Here is a 23,034-nt window from a genome sequence, read left to right as displayed (position 1 = left end):
ACATATGCATCCGGATAAAGATGATGTCCTCAAAGGTTTCATTGAGAAACAGACTGAACCGTACATCTAAAGATCCTTGGAACGAACGTATTCAAGTTTTAAAGTTTTCTCCTGTTTATAATAATCCCCATAGCTGCCGCTCCTTTGCCAAGAGGGCCTGGTTGCCTGTTGAATATTCCTTGACATAATGCCCTTTTAATCCGAAATTGCTGAGCCTCTATATATTTCATTTCGCTCTATTCGTGTTTTGTTTCACTCAGACTGAGGAGTAATTCATAGGCCGGCAACAGGAATTAAAAAGCGAGACTTTCTGAATGCACTTTAGCCTATAGTTACGAACCGTTTGTAAAGAACACACCTGTAAATACAAGGCAACGAAAATAAAGCAATCAGGGAACGCCAAGGATTTCCCAGCGTCCCTTGCAGTCATGCTTTATTTGTTTAAACCTTGCTGCAAGCTACTATGACGTTAGTGCTCTGTGCCCTACGAAACTTGCTGCTACGAAAAACAGCCCCCCCCCCCCCCCTTATTTAAAGAAGCACCGAAACAACAACAAAAAAAGGACAGAATACCCATAAAGCATGAAATGCGTGCGCGAACACACATTCGCACACTTGCATGTTGCTTAAATTCAGCAGAATTTTATATTAATTACAAAACATCGCCGCAGTACTCAGCGCAGTTACACTTTGTTTTCAAGAAAATTTATTTTTCTTTTTATCTGCAACTGCGGCTACATTTCTGGTTATTGAATTCCTGAGCGAGCGAGGCTCGCTGTGAACACCTTCACATAAGCAGTCGTATTTTTTGCTGTAATTTAGAAGCTCAAATGAAGAGAAAGATGTTTATGAACGCCAATATAATTTTCCTGAAATGTGTCATTTAGGCGTTTCTTTAATGTTATACACAATGTGCACTTCTATTTTGTCAGTAGAATCACACAGAGTGTTTTGAAAACACCACATTTTTCTGAAGTGCCGTAATTTTGTTGCGAGTTCAGCCGTGGATTGATTCCTTTGTTTGTCAAGTGAAAATTGTTGACGAAGTGCCCCTTTTTGTTCAATGTCACATTGAGAAAATGGCTTCTTCATGTGTCACAGGGTTAGTAGCGATTATATTTACCTCTATAAAGGCAACTTAAGGCCGCTATAAGATTGCTAAGCAAAAGATATCTGCTAAGATATCTGTGCAAACTGTTCTTCCCAAATGAGAATTTCGAGTAATATCGCCGTTTGAGCTTTTAAAATTCTTATCTCGAGTTATTGCAACGAATATGCACTGGTTAAAATTTATGGTCATGTCCTAACGACAAAGTAACTTGTAATTTTTCTCGGTAACAGTAACGCGTTACCGTTATTGTAGGTAACGTAGGGCGGTAAAGCGTTCCTTTTTCTTTAGCGTAACGAGTAACGCATTTAGTTGATTTTTTTTCTATAACGCCTTCACCACTAATTTATTTCAAAACTGTGTATGCGCTGATATTTCGCTGCATTTGACCGTGCCCATTTTCAAACCTTGGTAAACTGCAGCTGTCACTTATATTTGAAGCAGTGCATTTTTATATTTATCAAACTATCGAAGTGCTTTCAAGTCTAAAATTTCCCATCTATTTAGCCCGATGTTTTAGTTTAGAGGACGGGAAGACGGAAAACCTTCATTGTCCGACGGATAAAGGGCAGTGACATACAGATCCCCCTCAACAAGGCAAGGCAATGGCCATTAGCCCTTCAGCTTCGGTGCCGTCTTCGGCCAGTCGGTTCAGTTGGAGTGTGATCAACTGAACAGTAGTGTCTCGCTGTGTTCAGTCTTTATTCAGTTGACTCTCCTGTGATGCCTGGCTGCAGTTCCTGATCACATGATTTAGATCGGCCATATCAATACTTTTTTGCTTTTGTGAAGGTATTGTCATTCATAATAGAAGCTGCATAGTCGGATGTTTGTAAGTGCGTTGGTCTGGAGAGAGGAATTAATTTTGGTTAGTATGTGCATTAGACATCATGAAAGATCTCTTGGCGACACAATGACGCTATTCTGCGACCATGAAGAAAACCCATAAATTCACAACACAGCTGCGCCAATTGCGTCGTTTACGGAAAAGGAAATACAATAGGCACCATGGGATACAGAAGACCTATGAAATAAAAATTACGTGGATGAATATCACTGTATCACTGATTTTGCTGAAGCTGAGGTATGCATGTAATCATAATATTCAGCCCCTTTCTCTTTTGACTATTGTGGCCATTTTAGGTCTTTTGTGTTTAGCACCATGATTCAATCACTGTATGCACCCCTTTTGTAGTTCAAAATTTCATCGCCTCATAGGAAGTGCCATGTAATGAGAGTGCGTGGTCCTACTTATTCTTCTCTATTCTGTCGTATGAATGGCGCTCTATCATCATTCAGTTTTGAACAGGCGCCTCTTCGAAAGCACCTATGAGTTTAGTGCATCTTGATTAAAGAGCAACAGGCGATACTACCTTAAAATGGGGTGCTGTCCGTCACACCTGAATATTATTGATGAGTATGGTGTTAAGGTGGAGGTAGTGAGACCTCCACTTAACAGCATGAGCAGCTTCACGGCTTAACGGACAAGGTGGAAACACTCACCGAAGAGTCATGTCCTGGTGCCGCGCGTCCTGTCCGGCTAATGAGGCTACGATGCACGCCTACTTGCCGCTGCTCCCATGTAGGCTTCAGGATGAGGATGGCACGGTATTGTGAGTACACGTCACGATAGTTCACCGAAAAGACTTCGTCCAGGCACCCCAGGAGCACTCTGAAAGTTTCGCGTACCCTCATCTCGGGAATCAACTGGTACACGGGCTCGAGTCAGTCGTTGAAGAACCACTTAACCGCCAGCTTGAGGTCATTCTCATTGTACACGTACTCGCAGTCTAGCACCACGGGCGTCTCCGTGCCGTTCTGCACCCATCAAGGTACGCGAAGGCGTCGGATATCACCGCAAGGCAGAAGCCTGCATAAAACCAGTTGGAATGAAGTAAACAAGAAGTTTTCATATGACGGTTGCGGCGATGAAAACGGACCACCCAGTAATATAAAAGTAAAATTAAATGCAGCTCAGCTGAACAAGGAGAAAGGCGACTTAAGAAATGCTTACCCTCTATTTTCAATTGCTGCATTTCGTTTACCGTGACAAACTTCTCCAATCGTAATAAAAGTAAAAGCCCCTGTACTCTGTAAAAGCCTCTATAAAATCAGCCTATAGAAAACTATAGACGCATGTATAGAAAACTGCGAGGGAACGCAATTAGAGCACTTTTTTCATTTAAACAAGTACTTGTTTGTAGACGACAATCGAATTGCGGAGCAGTCTTCGATGGGCGCCTCTGGTAAAAGTATTTGCAGGCGCACGAGACATTGCATATTAAGCGTAGACGTGGAAGAGCGTAACCGGACATTTCTCAGTGCCGACAGCTGGAGATGTATTTTTAGTGGTAAAGTTTAATCCCTGAAAAGAAACAAAAGACTTGCATGCTATTTCTGAATTGCGAGGCTGCGTTGGAGCTTAGCTAGGAAAAAGGCAGAAAACAGAAATTAGAAAACACTTTTTCCTCGAGACAATGAAGCTATAGCATAGTTCTGCTACCTCTATTTGTAGAATGCAGGGCAACGGCTCCATGCTTTCAGCTGCAGCAAGATGAGTGCGTATGGCCTGAACGCGAATTTGTTTTCGTCACGATATGCATACATGCACCATACCGAATGAATGCTGGTCTAAATAGGCTTGATTTCTATGTGCTAAACCCTTAGTGATTATTCTTCATTAGTTGAAAGATGCAAACTCGATTCCATATTACTTTTGAAGATACCATCAAGCCGCATTTGTGAAGTCTTCGAGATCCATACCTATATGAATGAGCGAGGTACTGATCATACCCGTAGCAAAAAACGCCACACCAGAGCCAACAGCAGCTAGTAAGCAGCGCGTGGGCCTCCTGAGTAATTGCACAGTTACGATTTTTACCGGGGCATTTTTCCTATTCTTAACAACAATGTGATTTTCGCTCGAACTCACATGAAGTTCTGGAGACCGCAGACCACCTACTCCACAAAAGGCACATTTGTAAGTTCGCATTTGTTCTGCCTTCTCTAAACCAACCGGTAGGTTTCCTCATTTTCTCTAGATAAGTGAGAAAACGCGAAATATAACAAAAAAAAAATACAGGTGTGCATCACGATGCAAACGTTTTCTTACTGGAAAGGACCTGCCTAAACTCATTAAAACACATAAATTTTGCCTCACTGGCGTCGCCATTTTAGTGTATATCTTAGCACTCAACGATGCTGTATAACTCGATGGAGAAAAAAGAGCTTCAAAAAGAGCTTCTGTCATACGGATCGGCACACTCGAAAACAGTAAAACGAGCCATAGCCACAGCAGTATTAGAAACATGTATTACGAACAGTAGGGTAAGCGTGCGGGCTAGTTGGTAATTTATCATGTATGCATAACAGCTCAAAACAGCAAGTCGTGTTTTGCTGTTTTGCGCTGGTATACATACATAACGTATTAAGAAGTCATGTGAACATTGCATGCAATGTTCAGTTCAAAACTTGATTGCACAGTTAGAAAAGGCAGGCTTTCCTAAGACTCTATCTGCGGTACCTGAGACATTGCTTTAAAAATAAAAACTAAAGACTAACAAAGTTTAAGAGGAAACCAGGAGGGTAAACGTTGTAGTCGTTCCATTCTGTCACCATGTTGTGCAAACCTGAAGGAAGTCGACAACAAATTAAAAGTTCCGGTAGTTTTCTCCGCGCCTTGGTGGTGGCTTCCTTGTGCCCTCGGATTAATAATAATAAAAAAACTAAGAAGGATGACTCGCGGAAATGATCATGTCCACTAGTCTGCTAGGTGCAAGGTGTGATTGGTGTACCACATTCTGCTCACATGCTGTAAAGTATATATCGGGCAAACGGGGAGGTGTTTGAACGAGCGTCTCAGGCATCATGAGCGATCACTTGAGTCTGGTAGTAGGTATAACCTCCTGCCTCATTGTAAAACTTGTAAATGCATGCCTCGCCTAGATGAAACTATTATCCTGGACAGAATTTAAAATAGCGTGGCCCGTGAATTGAAACAAGCCTTCATTGCTAAAAGAACGGGTTAAAAATGCGTTAGTGACCTTCGGAAGTTTTGTACGGCATTGAACTGTCTTTTTTAGGAAGCCACTGTTAAAATTTGGGAGATTACACAGACCATGTTTACGACATATGCTTTGTTTCTTGTTGCCCCCAACACCTTGTTGTAGTTAATTTTTTTTATCGGTCTTTTTGTTTAGTATTTCATCTCTCTTATGTTTTTATCGATTTTATCGCTGTTAATGTCTCTGTTGAGCAATACCGCTCCCTGCTTATATACCGTACGTGTCTCATCCAATAATGAATCAGTTGTCAGTAAGCGTTTGTCCGTGTAACTTCCTTGTATTCATTCGTTGTTTGAGCTAATTTATGTCATAACATGCACCAACTAGCCCAGCAAAACGTTCTACTGGAGAAGTGAGCACGCACTTCTGAGCTTGAATGCTGCTCCACACTAATGGCCTGTCGTAGGCAAGCCTGCCCTGTTTCTAATAAAAACACACTGCTAAAGTTTCTGCAATTTCACAGACCGTGTAAATTTATTCGAGATTATTTTTTTTAAATGGGGGTAACGCACAAAACCTACAGTCTCGCCCTTTTACTTTTTTTTCTCTGAGCTTTAAGGCTGGTCACAGAGGCAGGCAGCTGTTAGTCCGTTGTTGCGATATAACAAACCCCTTCGGAAGCTTCGTAATCTAAACCATGTACGCTATAAACAGCACAAAACTTACTCTTTTTTTGTTAATAGGTCTGTAACCGGAAAAGAAAAGGGGGCTTTAAATCTCTGAGGAAACTTCGGTGATGCAGAAAAAAAGATGCGTGGTATCGATTCCTAAGAAGGCTGTTTTGGTGCGCCGCCGACGAAGTTTTAATAGGATCAGCTGTGGATGGTTAACAAGCGTGGCTAATGGGATGCCATGGTAGCGACCTAAAGATCCGCTGAGGGACTGCGTGGGAAGAGAGATGTGTAGGAGGCGCACGGTCTCCAGTGGGAAAAAAGGTGTTCCTGGCTTGGTGGCTTTCCATCCCTTTTATGAAAACAGCATGTCACGAGGCCTAATTGGCCAGACGCGTATCGGTAAAGCCTAATTACCGGGGCGGTGCGAGATTGAGGCATATCGCGTCTGCACAAACTTCATGCTTAACTTCAGGATGCCTACCGGACTTTCTCATTAATTCTCACGCCTCAAAGGGCAAATCAGGCACTTTAATACTTTGATCAAATTCTGGTGCCTTTATAGCATCAACAGATTTGAGATGCGCTTAGGTGCCAAGTATAAATCATTGGCATCTTTTCGATAACAAGCCACCGTGTTCACCTTTACCGTTGTTAAAGCTTCACATAATTTACGCGTGGTTAAGAGGGGAAGTTAAAGAGGGTAGAGGTTCTGATGTAAGATCAAGGTACAGGGTGAGAGTGACACAATGTCGTTGACTGTTCTGAAGGGTCATCGGCATCAAGTTATTATGACTGCATCTAGCGGTTCTAAGAACTGCTCCATTTAGCACAAAGAATTATATCACGCAAAGCTCTAACTCATCACGTTATTGAAGTTGCTTGTCTTCCACATAAGTGGCTTATACTGCCGAGTGTTCACCGCCTCGCGAGCCCTCCGTTCTATTACAAAATAATGTTCTGGTTGAGCACAACTGGGGCAGACAAGTTTTAAGGATTTGCTTACAGCCTGTTCTGTAGCAGACTGTATACAGCGAACTAATTGAGAAAAATGTTTGGATTCTCAGCAGGCAAACAAAAAAATTAGATGTGTGAAAAGATTTCAAAAATAAACGTATCTTGCTTATTAATAAAAAACGTGTTATTTGTTGGTTATTATCAAGCAGTCTCTCCTGAACGCGATAATGGAAACATTATAGCGCCTAGTTGAGAGCCCGTAAGACTTGACAGGTGAGGACAAGGCTGACCACAGGTGGCTCTGAGAAGGGAACAGTAAAAGCGGACGTCTGTCATGGCGGTTGCCGGCGTGCTAGAAATGATTACCAGTTGTCTTTTATGATACTTCATTCACCCACGTTTCGAGTGGAGCGACCTGTGTGGAGAAGTCGGCTGCACTGCGACACTGCGAACGAACGATTCGTGACAGGAATACTTGCGATGTGCAGAAAATTAGTGCGAATTTTGGTTGTATGTGGGCAGGCGCATTTCGACTATTCAAAACGGTCCCCCGCTCTCAATTCTTGGTAGCTTTGACAGCTTAAGGGCTCACTGAAAGGAAGGAAGAGGTGTCATCGATGTGAAGAAGAGTCGAAATGATAGATATTAGGGAGTTTTAGAATAGGGGGACCCTATCGGTTAGGGGGATAGGGTAATAGCGGGGCGCGAGTGCGCATGCGCAGAACCCAAGCGGGCTTTGGGTTTTGGGGTCAGCGGACGACGGTCACCCAATCTCGTCGAAATAGCGTGGACCCTATCGCCGGATATGGTCGGGGAACATGGCAGTGTCCGGCCAAGCGGCGGCCGCTCGCCTCGGCACACATTCGTCGTGCCCGCTCCATGGTGCCACGCGTTCACGACAAACAAAAGGCCAACGAAGCTTGTGCTATATCTCATGATGCCCGGACCACCCAAATTTAAGAGATAAAACGCCCCATATTTGCTGATTGCTTCCGGATTTACCGAGTCGCTAGGCTTAGCGAGTTCGCCTCGTTTGGTTGCCATGGGGACCAGGCGTCGGAAAGCGCGGAAGGTTCAAATGAGGTTGGTAAACATTGGCCGATTTCGTCTTGTCTGAAGAAAAGAGTTTGTATAACTGGTATTTTTAAGATAGCTTTGTACAATGACAGCAGTTTCGTTTTAATAAAATAGCATTGGTTGGCTTTTATATATTTATATGCTTTTCACGGTTTACCGTCTGGACGCTGCAATCGACAAACGCAAGCCCCGCTCCGCTGCATCGGCAAAACCCTATTCTAAAACTCACCGGTCGGCTCGAACGTTGCGCCACGGCACGCTATTTTCTTGGGTGCCCCAAGCCTTGGGTTCCGCTATTCTAAAACTCCCTATTGAATGATCCTTTACCCTCGCGCAAGACGCTTTGAGCTAGCATGACTAGATCCAGCGCAACAGCGATTGAAAACGACTTCAGAATTTTCCCTCTCAACTCATACTCCAGAGCGCGCAGCAACGGAAGCGAGACAAAGATTACCGGCTGGAACAATGCTTCGCCCACAACCTCTTCACCGGACAGTTGATTTTTTTTACTTCCGATTGGAACACTCGCTCCGGCTGCTTCGCTCGCTTCATCTGTTCGCCTACTGCGGCTTCTTTCCAACGTGAACTCGACGTGAAGAAGCGGACGCGCAAAACACAACGAGGAACTCTGGAGCCTCCGATAGAAAGATATGGCGGCAGTAATAAGATAACTGACTATGAGCTGATTTATACATTCGTGCACACCCTGACAGCTGACGGCCGCCTGCATGCACGGCGAACCAGGAATTTACGCGCATCCTGCGATGCAAGCATTTGCCGAAGCTCACTGTAGCCAAAACCAGCTCTCTTATCTAAGGACGTTGACCAAGACTATAGTTGATCGCCATTTGCATTCAAGAAAGCTTGTGAAGGCTGCCGCAGACGGCGCACCGATGATCGGCAGACGTAGTTAATTTAAGTCGCAGTAGCCGAGACTATGGAGCGGCGCAGTAGTGAAGCGCTGATTGGTTTGATACGTAGCACACGTTCGTACCAGAAAAGATAAATGTTATCATAAGCAATACCTGCTAAGGGTGTGACAATGAGTAACAAGTTTCCAGAATGTGAGGTGTTATTGCCCAGCTTTTAGATAGCAAATTGGCAACAGCTCTTGGCGGGCGACTGCGACATGTTTCCGAAAAGTTCGTCTTTCCTGAATGTGATACTTTCTGAACCTCAACCATGTGTGCGAAGACAACGACGTCCCTCGCGCACGCCTAAGGTGATCACGTAGGCGCGAATAGACACTTTCGCAGCTGCCGCAAGTGTGTCCATGACGTTCCGGCAACCGTGGCAGCAGGTGGCTGCAGCGGATGCTATCTTGACACCGGTAACGCTGCAAACGGCAGTGGTTTTAGGAATAATTCCGAAGTTCACCACAGCGCCCCCCCCCCGTCTTTCCCCGAACTTTAAAAAACACTCGTTTAATAATAAACCTTTGACTATGTTACAAGTTATCATACTTTGTGAGATTGCTCAAAACCACTCGTTCTACACCTACACATACCGCCAACCAGAGATATAAGGGAAGCTTTTTATATCGCCTAGTATGGTAATTGTGTAAGCACGCCATCGATATCGCTAACAAAAAATTTGATACGGTATCTTTGGAGATCACAATGCTGGTTTGACTAGTGTGTAGTACTACTGGTTACATTTGCGTTTTTTCTCTGTGTCTCTGCTTTTAAGCAAACGCGCTTCTTCTCATAAACCAGCTGTGCAACGGCGCTTGTCCTGTGCCTTCTTTTTCTTTGTGCCTCGTTCAGTTTGTGCACGCGTATTTACACCAAGAATCGTTTATTTACGCAGTTTTATGATTGGCCACTGTAATACCTCGCTAGAGCGGAATTCTGTAAATAATGCTTTCGCCGCATGCTACATATTTTTGGGGGGTTCGATGTTACATCCGGCTTTCACTTCTAGAAGGGAACAATTTCATAAGAAAAAGTGAATTTACTTTCCTCTTTTCAGCAGCAACACAAAGGATGATCGACACATTTAGGACTAAGAAACGAAACGGGCAACATTTCAGCTTTAGGTTTTCCAGGTGTATTTCGCTTTTTGGATAGATGTGTGTTCCTGGTTTATCCTGTATTCTTGGCCACAATTCCTGAAATAGCTCTGGCCTATGACTATTCTCAAGAAAGGACGTTACGTCACATCAACAAAATTTTGATTTTTGCATCATGCTCAACGTTTGCTCAGCCATTTAGTGCTCTCTAAAGGTCTTCCCAGACTACTTTTCGTTCTTTTTGGCACGACCTAATATGTGCTCGTCTCCTAGCGGAAGCACGACGGCAAGTTCTGGAAGTCAAACAGGGCTACTGCTCCAAACGCGCGCTTCCCAACCCGATGCCATTCAATATACGCTTTGCGAACACTTCATTTCTTGCTATAGCGCCACTGTCCCTGAACGCCAGGCTTGCAACCCGGTTGGCTGCTCTATCACCAAGCATTTCCATATCGCGGAGCTATCTGAGGTGTCAAAATGGCGTGTAGTAAATATTTGACTTTTCGGATTTCATCGTCATATATGCATGCTTCGTACAAGGATAGGATATTATTGGCACTGCTACTTCGCATTTTCATACTAGATGCATTGGTAACAGGATGCTGCCGGTAAAATGACCTCAAACTCAATCGAAGAGCAGCATCTGAACTTTAATCGAAATATTCACTTTCCTATTACTTCGTTCGCGCCACAATCAACATTACGCTCGAGATTTCTTTTGCTCGTCGATATTGTGAGCAAGAGATTCACGTCCACCGACAAATTCTGACCTTTTATGCAGAAAAGCCTCATGTGTACCAATTTCCAGGTAATTTCATAATGATAAATATTCGAATATTCATACTTTTCAGGCACAGCTAAGGAAAGAGTCTGGAATTTCTTTTTTTCGCATCGGTCATGCAGCTTTCAGTTGTCCTCATCGCTTATTCCTTTTTTTTAAAACTCCAATTATGCAGTTCGAAGGGTGAGTTCTCAGAACATCGGTAATATCATGGTCGACCATGACGTGGAAGGTCAACTACGAAGGACTTCATAGACAGAGACAAGGATTTTCTTTCTCGGTTCACGCCTTTTAAAAACATCGCCAGCCCCGTTCTGATATGTTCAATCGCGTGTGCTTACCAACTCCATTTCTGTTTTGAAGTATTTTACCCACTACAAAAAGAGTTGTACATAAATAAGCAGCTATGATCCGTTTGCCCTGAAACTATTCCTTAGTTATAATTTTATGATCTTCCAAGTAATAATCATGACCACTTTTTTTTCTGGAGGTCTCAGCCCCGAAATAAAGTTGTTGACTTGAGTGAACGTTCACACGAAGCTGGTTACGGCAGCTAGAACTGTAAGACATTGGGGTGGATTGAAATGTGGGGAAGCTTCTCAAACTGATATACGCCTTAAAGATGCTCTGTCGTGGAAATGTAGAAACAAGTCGCCTTGTGGCCGGAGTACAGGATGTTTACAACCAGAGGGTAGCGTCTTGTGCTGTAGAATTCGTAAGGAAATGTGAAGCGACAACACATCCGCACTGCCATCTTCCGTATGGAAAGGTCGACAGTAGAGCACGTAATGTTGTCGCTGCCTCATCTCTTCTCTGCTCTCCTACTTATTTTGTTCCTTTTCCGCATGTAAGGAACTGGAGGTCCCCAGAATAACCTCTCTGTCATATTTTCTTCTGTGTACCTGTTTTGTTTTTGCGTTTTCATTTTATTTGACAAAGTGTAGAAGCGCAGTGCAGCATATATAACTACAACTGAATCTCATTGCCATCTCATCATTTGTTCTAACCCACCATGCATTTTTATCGGTTTTACTCTTTGCTTACTTTCTTAAACACCTTCAGGAGTCCTTCAACTATTTACGGAGCTCTGTTCACGAGAACTCTGTTGCAGCTCTATTTATTATCACATCTATTTCGATTCTCTTGCACCCTCCTACAAACTCATGCCAATAATGACCAGGCTTGTTGACAAAATTTACCAGGTACCTCGTGCTGCATTTTTTCTTACTACTGCCGCTTTTTTTATTGCGTTTTCGTTTCTTTTTTCAAATCAGGAGGGCGCAGGCTCCGCGGTTGCTCAAAGCTACCACAAAGGCGGCATTACTTCATTCCTTGCCGTGTTACCTCTTCGTTTTTTCTCTGCTTTTCTTCTCCTTAAATAAAATTATATATCAATCTTGCCAGTGGTGACCAGGCCTCCCAGGCGAAGACAAGCAGGCTTGTCGAGGCACTCTCTAGCGGACCGAAGCTCCCCCTTAACCCTTGTGCGATTTCCTTTCACTTTGAGAAGTCATCCCCTTCACCTTGGTCTATCAAATAGGGTGACAGTTTGCCTTCCTGTCCTCGCTAATATATGCACCCTGCCGTTCAGCACGACCATTTTGCCTACAATCTACATCTAATACAAAAAAAAAAAAACCGCGGCAGAGCTGTAGAAATTTAGGCAAGAGAAAAACTAACAGAAAGATACCTTGTCAAAGCTTCCCTTCTTAGGCTGAAACTTTTTACTGAGTTTGGTAGTTCCGCGTTCACACTGACTTTCTGCATTTGTTACTTTTTTATCTATGAAACACGGATTATTCCATGGCACAACAGGAAAGTGTGGGGCTTGGAATTTCTCAGCTTTACTAGGCTTGTCTCGGTTGAAAAAAAACAAGCATTACGGATTGTAATACTCTATCCATGAACTTACAAGCACGGCTGAGCAATGCCAGTAACATAATGGGAACAAAAGCATACGGCTAGACGCGCAGTTTGGGGACAATGTTCGAGTTCATTTCTTTCACACTGAAGCAAACGAGAAGGAAGGCTGCGAGCGCTAGGCTACGAGGAAATCTTGGGTATAGCCAGGCGAACAATCAATATCAGCAACGTTCATCAAGTTACTCTGTCAATAATGAAGAGACAGAAAATGGGAGTCCAAGCGAAGTAGCCTTCGACATTAGGCTTAATACTGCCATGTCCCTGTGCGCTGGCTAGTGTACGTTGATAGAGACTGACGATGCGGTCATCGCGAAGCACAACGCTCGTCATCAACATATATATAGGCGCTTAGACCAGGCGAAGAAATGGTCGGACGCATCACCCACCGGCCCACCTTGTCAGACGACACAGAATTTGCATTAGCGATGTTAAACGCATCCGCAGAAGAAAACTGTGCATGTACCGCCGGGCAATGTATTCATCACGATTGCGCTACGGGAAGGAGTCGTTCTGGAAAGAAATGAGATTGCCTGCTCCCTCCACGCGTCAACGTCAGCCCTGCAAGACCTTCGTAATGCTTGGCGTAGTCGCGACTCATAACGATTAGTACCTCTCTCCGGAGATTGTAAGTGCCACATGCCAGAAGGTTGGGAATTGCAAAGAATGTTGCTAGCGAGCATTCGACGGCATATGCTATGCCGACGTTCTAAATGACATTTGGTTCCGGCATGACGCCTTCGAGTACAGAAGGAATAGCAATTTCCTTTAAAAAATCAGCAGCCTAATGCAGCAATTATTTATTTATTTTATTTGTGCATACTGCAGCTCCATCTGGAGCTATAGCAGGAATGGGGTGGGGGAGTGCATATTTTAAGAAATGACAAAAGCAAGAGAAAAAATGTAAAAAGAAAAATGAAAAGTGTATCTGAGTAAAATGCAAGTGAAACAGTATAAACCGTCTTTATAGAGACCTCGGTAGGTGTGATATCAGATTTCCTAACCGGCAAGCCAGGGCAATATGGGCGTCAGCCTACACTTAAAAAGTGGAAGTAAGAATATCATAAGTTATTTTACCTGCTCGAGTTTCTCACGTGAGACTTCAACCTATTGGCTCCGCAATGTGTTGTAAAATATGGAATGTTCAAGCAGCCTTACCTTAACCGAAATCGCTTAAATACAGGAAAAAATCGCCAAATATCTCAAATTGGCAGTGACGCCACTATCAATAAGCGAAGGTGGACTTTTTTGTTTTCAATTCAGGGCACGTGTATCTCGATAAAAATATTTCATTGCAGATACCATTGCATACAGCTTAGAATTTATCATTTTTTTGCGACTTTACGCTAAAGTCAGCTGCCAGTCTATTTGGGCTATTAAGCATAAAAAACAATGCAGGCCGCTGAAGTAGAGTAGACATTCCCCAAAAGTCGAAAAAGCATAACACTGACACTTGTTTTTGTAACCTCCCGGGAGCAAGTCAGCACTAGTGTAGGAAATGCACAAAACAGGCGGACAGCCAGAGTCTAGGCAACACGCGAAGGTGCTGTCTGGCAATGTTTGGCAGCTTAGAAGTTGTTAAAGGGAGATGACAGAATACTTCATGGCTGACTATTGACGGAGGTGCAGTAGGGCATAGCTTTGTGATAACGCTACTGACATGAGGTGGCTATGAAAAGCCCCGCAAAATCACGTTTAGAGCAATTTTATTGAATATACAGAGTAAATTCCCGCCCGCATAACATATAGGTACGTATTTGTCACTAACAAAACGAAAGTGTATTTTCATAAAACCCCATCTACGAGTTCAAAAAAATACTCGCGTCTTGAACAACGGGAAGAAGATGAAAGGCAAATTTCTAGCCCTTCTGCTTCCGAGCTCTTCTAGTAGACCATGCTATTGTGTCTAGAAAAATGAGTTTATGCCTTGAGAATCTAAAAACCGCTTTCTTCTTGTTGCTTCTGCTTTTCGCAGCGGTTACATCTCTGAAATGCCCTATCAGCATTAAGTCCTACTTGTTTAAAGTGCCGTTTTTTTATGTTAGACATAGTGATACCTACAGCCGTACATTAAGCCCAAAAACTGCCCTGCTGCCCCCCCTCCCTCCACCCACCTCCAGTGCTACATGAAACGAGAATGGAAATCGCGACAGTACAATGTCCTGAAGCAAGTTGCGAGTGCAAAGAGGGTAAGTGGCGGACAGTGCGAGTATCCAGCTCTCCATCGATCCTACATGGCATATGCTATAAACGAAGGTTGAAATTAATGTATTGCATCAAATGTAGAGGACAGGAATTCAATAGTGAGCAATACGTCGAACCAATATATGACGATGGTTAGGAATTCAGGAGTTCCCGAATTTCATATGATTAGAAGTTTAGAAAGCGAGCCAACATAAAACGAAATTAATTAACAGAGAATTAATAAATACAAGAGCATCAAATGAAAAACAGTAACTTTGCATACACTCTTCCCCTCATCATACCACTTGAGCCCTTGATGAATCTTTGTTCCTTATTCGTTTCGGTAGGCGCATCAAGGTGGTTGGCAGTTCGACAACGACCTCTATCGGCCAAAGAAGTCTGCATGCACGAAATTGCCGCTGACTTCGAAATAGAGATTCAACACAAGTGCCATGAGACATGCGATGAATTTATTTTAGGCGTTCATGACTCTCTCCGTTCCTGACATCGTATAAAAGCACCGATCATGTGACTGCAAATAAATGAGAAAAAAAAACAATTTTGTCGTTAATATAAGTACGCATTTTTAACAAGGATATAATATTTCAAGCGCTGCGGCCAAGACACAAATTCAAATTCAAATGTAGTATCTTAAAAGTCAATTTCAGTGACTTCAAACACAACATGTATCTTTCCACAAATAGAAAAAGTGAGAATTTGTTGGTTTTCTGTCTCAGGCAAAATGCACGGTTATCGTACCCAAAGAGCGCATTATTGACGAAATTTGTTCATTACGTGCTGCAGTCAGTATGAATCAATCCTGCCGTGTAAATATTGTAATGCTGCCAACAATAAAGTTTTAGAAAACTACAAAAGCGGCGAAGCGTGGAAATACGCAAGTAGAATTGCTGCTATTTGAAGGGCAGCGAGATGACAAAAATATGGAACCATTTTAATAAAGAAAGGGCCGGGCAAAAGTTGACATGGGTCAAGGAAGAGAGACAGAAAAAAAGAGGGTTGGCACCCATAAAAAGGAAGGAAAGGATAACCGACAAGAAGCAAAAGAGGAGACTGCTCGCTTTCGCGAGGCCCGGAGGGGGGAAACGATCGCTCGATACATTTTCGCGGCCGCCTCATTTCCGCACGCCACGCGCGACCCGACCCTCGGCGCCACTCGGGGACAAGCTGGCGGCGAAAAGGGGGCACGTGGCACACCACGTTGAACAAAGGAAGCGCTGGACAAAAGCGACGGCTTATTTCTTTATTAATTTTCTCTCTTCCATTCGCATCCCCCACGTCGCAGCACGCTTAAGAGTCGGGAACGAAGGGACAATGAAATACTCCTGCCACGTAGCATTAAGCAGCAAGGTCAAAGTGCAGAACCAACTTAGAAACCACGCGCAGAACATTGTGGCATAACATTTTTTTCTTTATTCAACTGGCCAGCCCCATTTTTATACTATTTCAAATAGGCATATTTAGCTTCGCCTAAACCATCATTTCTATTTTAAACACGTTATACCATTCCTTTCTGCATTATGATCCCTAATGTTCTGCAACAACCATTTCATGTCGCTTAAAAGCTCGCCAAAGCGACAAACATCTAGGTAGCACTTCGATACTGGCTGCCAGGTACCGCTTCTTTGCTGTGGTCTTAGCATACCAAGCAAGACGAATTTCGCGAGAGAAGCACTTTAAGGACTCAAAATTATGCATTGGCACTAAGATGAAAGAGCCGCAGGATCACACCTAGGGCTAATGAAATCATAAAGTGTGCTTTCGGGGGTGTCTTCACATCGCCGCGCCTTCTTCTCCGACATTGGGCGGGTGGTGAGGAACGCTGAAGCTCCCGAATATTGATGATAGAGGATCTCCAAGCTCCACCCAAAGCTGCGTGACGGCAAGCCGATGAAGATAACACATCACGGCTCTTGATGGCTCGATTTACTTGCTGCGGACGCAGGGCAAACGCCCCGTCTCGTGCCACACTCCTCTCCGCAGCGTCTTCTGCTACTGTATCAAAATATTACACCGAGAAAAGTTATATATGTACGTTCTTTCCTTTTTGAAACAATTTCAGCTGGGTATCCCATGTCGGTGTTGGCTGCAGCTTCTCAAAGGTTAAAAAAACATGTAAAATCGAACTTTAAAACCGCTCAACGCAACTATACACGTGTTTGAAAGATTTCTGTCATTCTTTACAAGCACCAACTCTCTCATAATATAAAAAATGTCGTCGATCGTATGGGATTAGATTGTATTTTTTTTTCTGAACCCTTCAAATTAGTCAGATTAATGTAACCCCGTGTATACTGAAAAATTGATTCATGCCAGAGTATTGGCCCATTTAAGTGTAGTATTGAGCACAGATCATGGTACGTCCCCTTCGTGTGCGCGGTGTATACGAGTTGCCTTTATTTTTGGTTTGGTTTGGTAAAACTTTATTTCCCACAGTAGGGGTCCTGAAGGAGATCTGGCTAGACGCCAGGTGTAGAGGGCAGCTCCCAAGCCTTTATCTTGCGGTAAGGTCTATTTTGCCAGACAGGCCAATGTATAAACGTACAACTGAAGGAGCATTTAGGGGCAATTTCATTCGTCATTTATTGACACGTGGCGGTGCATTGCAGGAAATGCAACGAAAGGAAAAAAAATCAAAAAGGTAATAAAGATAGACAAAGCTGCTACCCGCTGATCTCAGAAACTAGAATTCTTTTAAATCATAGAGATAAACTAACGCGAGAAGTTAAGGCGGCCTACTGTATTATGAAACAAGGTAATAGGTGCATCAGCCAGCCTTCTTTCTCCCTTGCAGAGTGTTAAGTTTTATACCTTGATAAAACTTGAAATGGAATGGTTTCTTTTTGACAATCTGGCGGTTCCTCCCAGGTGTGTCTGTTTGTTTCTCTGTATATATATCTCGTATGTTTGTTCGAATGAACTTAATTGTGAGTCTGCGCTTGTCCAGTTCTTTAAGTGAAACAATTTAACACTAGCTTGGAAAACGGAATGAATGAGGCATTTATCAATAATTACGTATTACTCTTACGTACTTTACTTAAATAACTAGACTTTCGGACCAATTAGAAGTCATGATTTCATTACATCGCGCCGGCTTTAAATACGTGCAACACTAAAAAGTTAAAAGAATAAACGCGTATTATTTAGTACTCAGCTCTACGATAACTGTTCATGTTTTTGGCTGCTGAACCTGTCATTACTGAGCTGCTGCTTTTATTAAAAACTTTGCGGCTGTCACCATGGATTAATGCCAGTAAATTTAAGCCTGTTAGGCGAAATTACGTAGTGAACGTAACTATAAATATATCCCACTTTTTAGGTGCATTACGTGTTACCAGCTTTAACAAGCGGCGTGCGATTGTCTATGAAGCTTGTGACTCTGCTGTGTTAAAAAGAAAGAACGTAAATCCTGGCCGGCCCTTTTTCGTTTCGGTTCAATTAGGAAAATACGTTTTCCTTATGGAGGTATAGGTCGTAAGTTATCTCCGTAGAATCACCTCTACAAAAACAGCCACTTACATTCTGTCCCCTCAGACAGCGTAAAAAAAAAAAAAAAAAAAAGAAAAACAAGGTGTTAAAGCATATCAAAGCATTATCTTTCGAACCCACAAAAATTGCAGTAAAGTGCTTTCAGGAACAAACAGATATGGTCACAATGGTTAGGGGCTGTATTTTGACAATGAAAACATGATGCTACTAAACAGGGGAAAAAACAGTTATGGCTTACATTGACGACCGCTGCCTTGTCTTCGAACGCCATTGCGGCGCTGCTTCCCTCACATTTCTTTTCAAAGAAAGCTGGCATGGGGTAATTTCACACTCAATTGATTTTTAAGCACCCGGCGAAATGTCCGCCCCATTGAAGCACAGACAGCAAACGACAGAAGAACCATGAGAAATAACGAGGGAGGTCGCAGCCGCTACGTCTGCAGAGCCCGATATTTCTTTTCGTTGACCGCTCTTGAGAGATCTTTTAGTTCTTCGTTTTAACCGATTCCTTTTTTTCTTTTCTCGTAGCCAGCTGGTGAACCGATCAATAGTTGCCAGTGACCATTGCTCGGAATTACTGCTTTTGTCAAAGTGGTCGGCTCCAAATGTTCTGTTCTGCCTGCTATTTTTTCCTTCTATATTTTTCTGGCTAGCGTCGTCAATCGCAGGCATTGAGTTCAGATGCTAAGAACCTGCACCTCTACCGTGCAAGTGGGCAAAATAATGTTTTTGGTTCTGATTTCAGGAGGTCGGAGAAATGGCCACCTTCTATTGGAAATCTCGCTGTGAACGTGTTTGCCTTATCTGGTTGGTTGGTTGGTTGGTTCATGGGAAGGGAAAGGCGCAGTATCTGTCACACTTGCTCTGTGGACACCTGAACCGCGCCGTAAGGGAAGGGATGAAGATGGGAGAGAAAGTGGATAGAGAGAAAGGGGAGCCGTAGTGGAGGGCTACGCAGTAATTTCGACCACCTGGGGATCTTTAACGTGCGCTGACATCGCACAGCACACGGACGCCACTTCGTTTCGCCTCCATCGAAACGCAGCCGCCGAGGCCGGGATTCGATCCCGGGAACTCCGGCACAGTAGTCGGGCGTCTTACCACTGCACCACCCCGGCGGGGCCCTTATCTGGAACAATTTTCAGTTTTCGCCACAGAAAGCAAGGAGGAAACCGTTACTATGGAGGTTGTAATAATAATGCAGAAGAAGTTATAAAGAGTAATGAAGGGCACAAAAAATGCCCATTAGCAAGACAAATGCTTGGCTATATTCATTCTCGTTATAACTTCGTTTGGTTCTTTTCCTTGCCTGACCCATGTTATGCGGTGCCTTAGAATTCTACAAACCGAAATCTTCTTTGCGCGCCGTTTCCTCATACAAGCGAGAGTGCGCCATGTTATATCTTCAAACTGCATATTGTGGTCTACAGTAGACACTATGCAGCAGCAAAGTAAGGATGAATACAATGACGAATTTTTACGTTCATAATCGGCGTGGTCCAAACCAAAACATCAAGCAGGGTTTCGGAAAAGATTTTTCATTATCGATGACATCCATGATATCAGAAAGTGATAGAAAAATGCTCGGAATATAACCAGTCCTAGTGCATGGCATTCATTGATCACGAAAGAGACATTTAACTAAGTCGGAACCTCGGCAGTCAAGCAGGCATTGCGAAGACAAGTTGTAGACGAGCAATGTACTGGGAAATATCTATAGTGGCTGCACAGCCACTATAGTTCTACACAAAGTTAGGAAATTCCCAGAAAGACATGTTTTAGGCCAAGAGGCATCATCTTCCAAGCACAACTCATAGCTTGCTTAGAGGAAGTGTTCAAAGGCTTCGAATGAGAACATTTCGGGATCCATGTTCCTGGAAAATACTTCAGTAATCAGCGTTGCGTCGCAACAATTTCCAAGCTAATTACCTCTGAGGATGAACTGCAAATAAATATTGATGACCTGGAGAGGAAAAGCAGACAGGCAGGCCTAAAAATTAATGTTCAAAAGACTAGTTAAGGATCAGTGTTATCGGAAAGGAAAAGCAGTTTTAAATATTAGTAGTCGAAGTAGTAGACGAAAATGTCTACTTAGGACAGGCAGTAAGCATAGATCAGTACAATGAAACAGAAATAAGTAGAACAAAACTGAGATATAGCGCACTGTGCAACTTCTCGTATATGTTCTGACTACCAGCTGACCGGTATCTCTCAAGGGGAAAGTATATATAGTAGTTGCATTTTACCCATACTCACCTATAGGGCTGAAACTTCGCGGCTAAGGAAAGGAGTTCTACTTAAGTTAAGGACAATGCTAAGAGCTACAGATCGCAAGGTGGAAGCTGTAAATGTTAGCAGATAGGATGGACTGGGTCAGAGAAATAACTGAAGTTAACGATATTTTAGTAAAAATGAAGAAGAAATTGCCTTGAGTAGGACAAGTATTGCAAAAAGAGGTTAATCGAAGGTCGAAAAGGGTAATAGATTGAATACCAAGAGAACGAAAGCGTAGCAAAATGTGCTGGAAAGTCAGGTGGACGGATGTGGTTAAGAAGTTCGCAGGGAACGATTGGATGCAGCTAGCACAGGACCGGGTTAAGTGGAGAAATATGGGAGCGGCCTTCATTCATCTGCAATCGGTATGGTCCGCTGATGATGACCGTGAATTGGCATGGTACTTATAGTAAAGACGGTAAAATGAAAATCACAATTGCATTTGACATCTACTCATGCGGCACCAAGAGCCAAATGTCATAAACTCTGCAAGGACACTGCAACACTCGATTCCACTAGTGCTACATGAGAAAAACTGCAAAAACTTGAAGTTTTCACGAGCTTAAATAGACATTTCCGGTAATTCCGCCGCGCCACCAAGCGGACGCGCAAAGCAACCCGGGAAAACGGAGCGCCGTCGCGCTCACGTTACTATATACACTCACGTCTCTCCGTCTGTTTCTCCGACTGTGCCGACACTCAGGCGAACCTTTCTCTGCCATCTCGGCTTCATTGCTGCGCTGCTGCTTTCCGCTGTTTTCTGTTGTGTTGTGTCCACCGCTCCTTTGCATCGCGTTGCAAAGTTGGGTGTTGCGTTTTAAATCAATGAATCATCAGCCAACACGAGAAGACCGGTGCTCCGTGGCGGCGCTTGCGCTCGCACTACTGCGGAAACAAATCCCGTCTTTCTCTCCTCACTGACGTGCGTATCTGCTGGGATGCAGCTAGCCTCCTCCTCTCTGTAGCGAGCCATGCAGCTGAAAACGTGTGGAAGGGTGTCACTGATTGTTATGGTTACGGCTCATCCGCTGTAGCGGCTTGTACATGTCACGCTCAGCGGCCTTGGCTTTGTCGTAGTAAAGCTTTCGCTTCAAACATCACGATAAAACTGCACAAAGACTAGCAGCTAACCATCATAGCAATTAGTGCTTGCTGAAATTTGCATGGTATACACTAACAAAGCTCACGAAAAGAAGCATGACGGCAGAAAGCAGCACGCCGTGACGTTTGCTAACAGCCAACGCTGCAGGCGATCGCTCCGTTCTCCCATCATGCTTTGCGCGGATCCGGCAGCGGATGTCGCGGCGCTGCAATTTGTGCAAATGTCTGTTCGATGTGTTGTTAAAGTGGCCACACTACCATTGTGTAAGGACGAGCAAGCAGTTATTCCACAGCTGTTACGATAGTAATTGCGAAAGAAAACGTTTCTACTACCTGAAATTCAATATCTTGTTAAAGTGTTTGCGGACCCAAAGTGTGAGGAGGAGCAAATTGTGTGTCCACAGGAAACGGCTATATTTACCGTCTTTTAATTTCAATACTTGGCATTTCAGGCAACCAGCTCATGCGGGGAATCCTGGAAATGAGGCTGCCCACCAATACGCTCGAGAATTGGCCGGTCGAGCGGTGGCGCATTATCAGGAACCGGAACCCTTCAGCGAGCCAGCCGTATAATACTACGAACTCACTGCACATTACAAAGCAATGAGAAGAATTAACACTCCCACCACCCCATAAAACACTGACCAGACAACAACAAGTAATATGGGGACAACTACAGACGGGGACCCTCCTCAAATCAAACTACCATATCAAAATTCATAAATAACGATATGAATCCCTTCTGCCGGTTTTGCGGGGAGAAAGACAACTTCGAGGATATGATCTGGGCGTGCAAAGCCCATAAGCCTCCTCAGAACTCTTGCCTGATCCCTCTAAAGAAGCTTGGGACAAGCTAAGGTCCTGCGATGACCCTGGCATTCAGTTCAAGGCCATCGAATGGGCCGGCGTTGCCAAAAGTCTCCGCGGCCTGCGGCACGCTAGCTGACTTCCCCTATTCCTCCCACTTATTGTGAATAAAGTTTTATCAGCCTCAGAGGCAACCTAGATAGTAGATTTTGATGGAAACTTTTCACAGTACTAACAACAAAAAAGACTAAATTTAGCCTGGTTAGGACAAGTTCGAACAAAGTGCTCTAGCATTTCACTTTTTAACTTCTGTTTGAGTCTTGTATCAGGATTAAACCTTAGAATACAGCCGTATTATACCGTAGTATGCCGTATTATGCGTATTATGCCGTATTATGCGAAATACGACCCGCAATAGATATAAATCCACGCTTTAACATATCCGTAGGAACGTGCGCCTTCATGGTTTAGGAACAGCTGTCTGGTTTGGGATCCGAGGGTCCCTAAAACTACAATACAAATTTAAGAAACTACAGCACAAGTAGGCCGCTCACGCGAATTTCGCCAAGGAAGTGTGATCTCTTGACGTCATGCAAGGCATCGGCCAATCAGTTCTCGGCCATGTCAACTGC

The 23,034-nt window shown here is 43.7% G+C and overlaps 1 pseudogene; it reads right to left on the bottom strand.

The window, feature by feature from the left end:
- Positions 1-23,034, bottom strand: part of LOC146186636 (uncharacterized) — a 97,208-nt pseudogene that overhangs the window by 12,972 nt on the left and 61,202 nt on the right.

Source organism: Amblyomma maculatum, chromosome 6 (genome assembly GCF_055883805.1).
Source record: "Amblyomma maculatum isolate TAMU_Amacu chromosome 6, ASM5588380v1, whole genome shotgun sequence".
Lineage (NCBI taxonomy): Eukaryota > Metazoa > Arthropoda > Arachnida > Ixodida > Ixodidae > Amblyomma > Amblyomma maculatum.
Note: the sequence above shows the minus strand (reverse complement) of the source record. Positions and strands in the feature narration are given on the sequence as shown.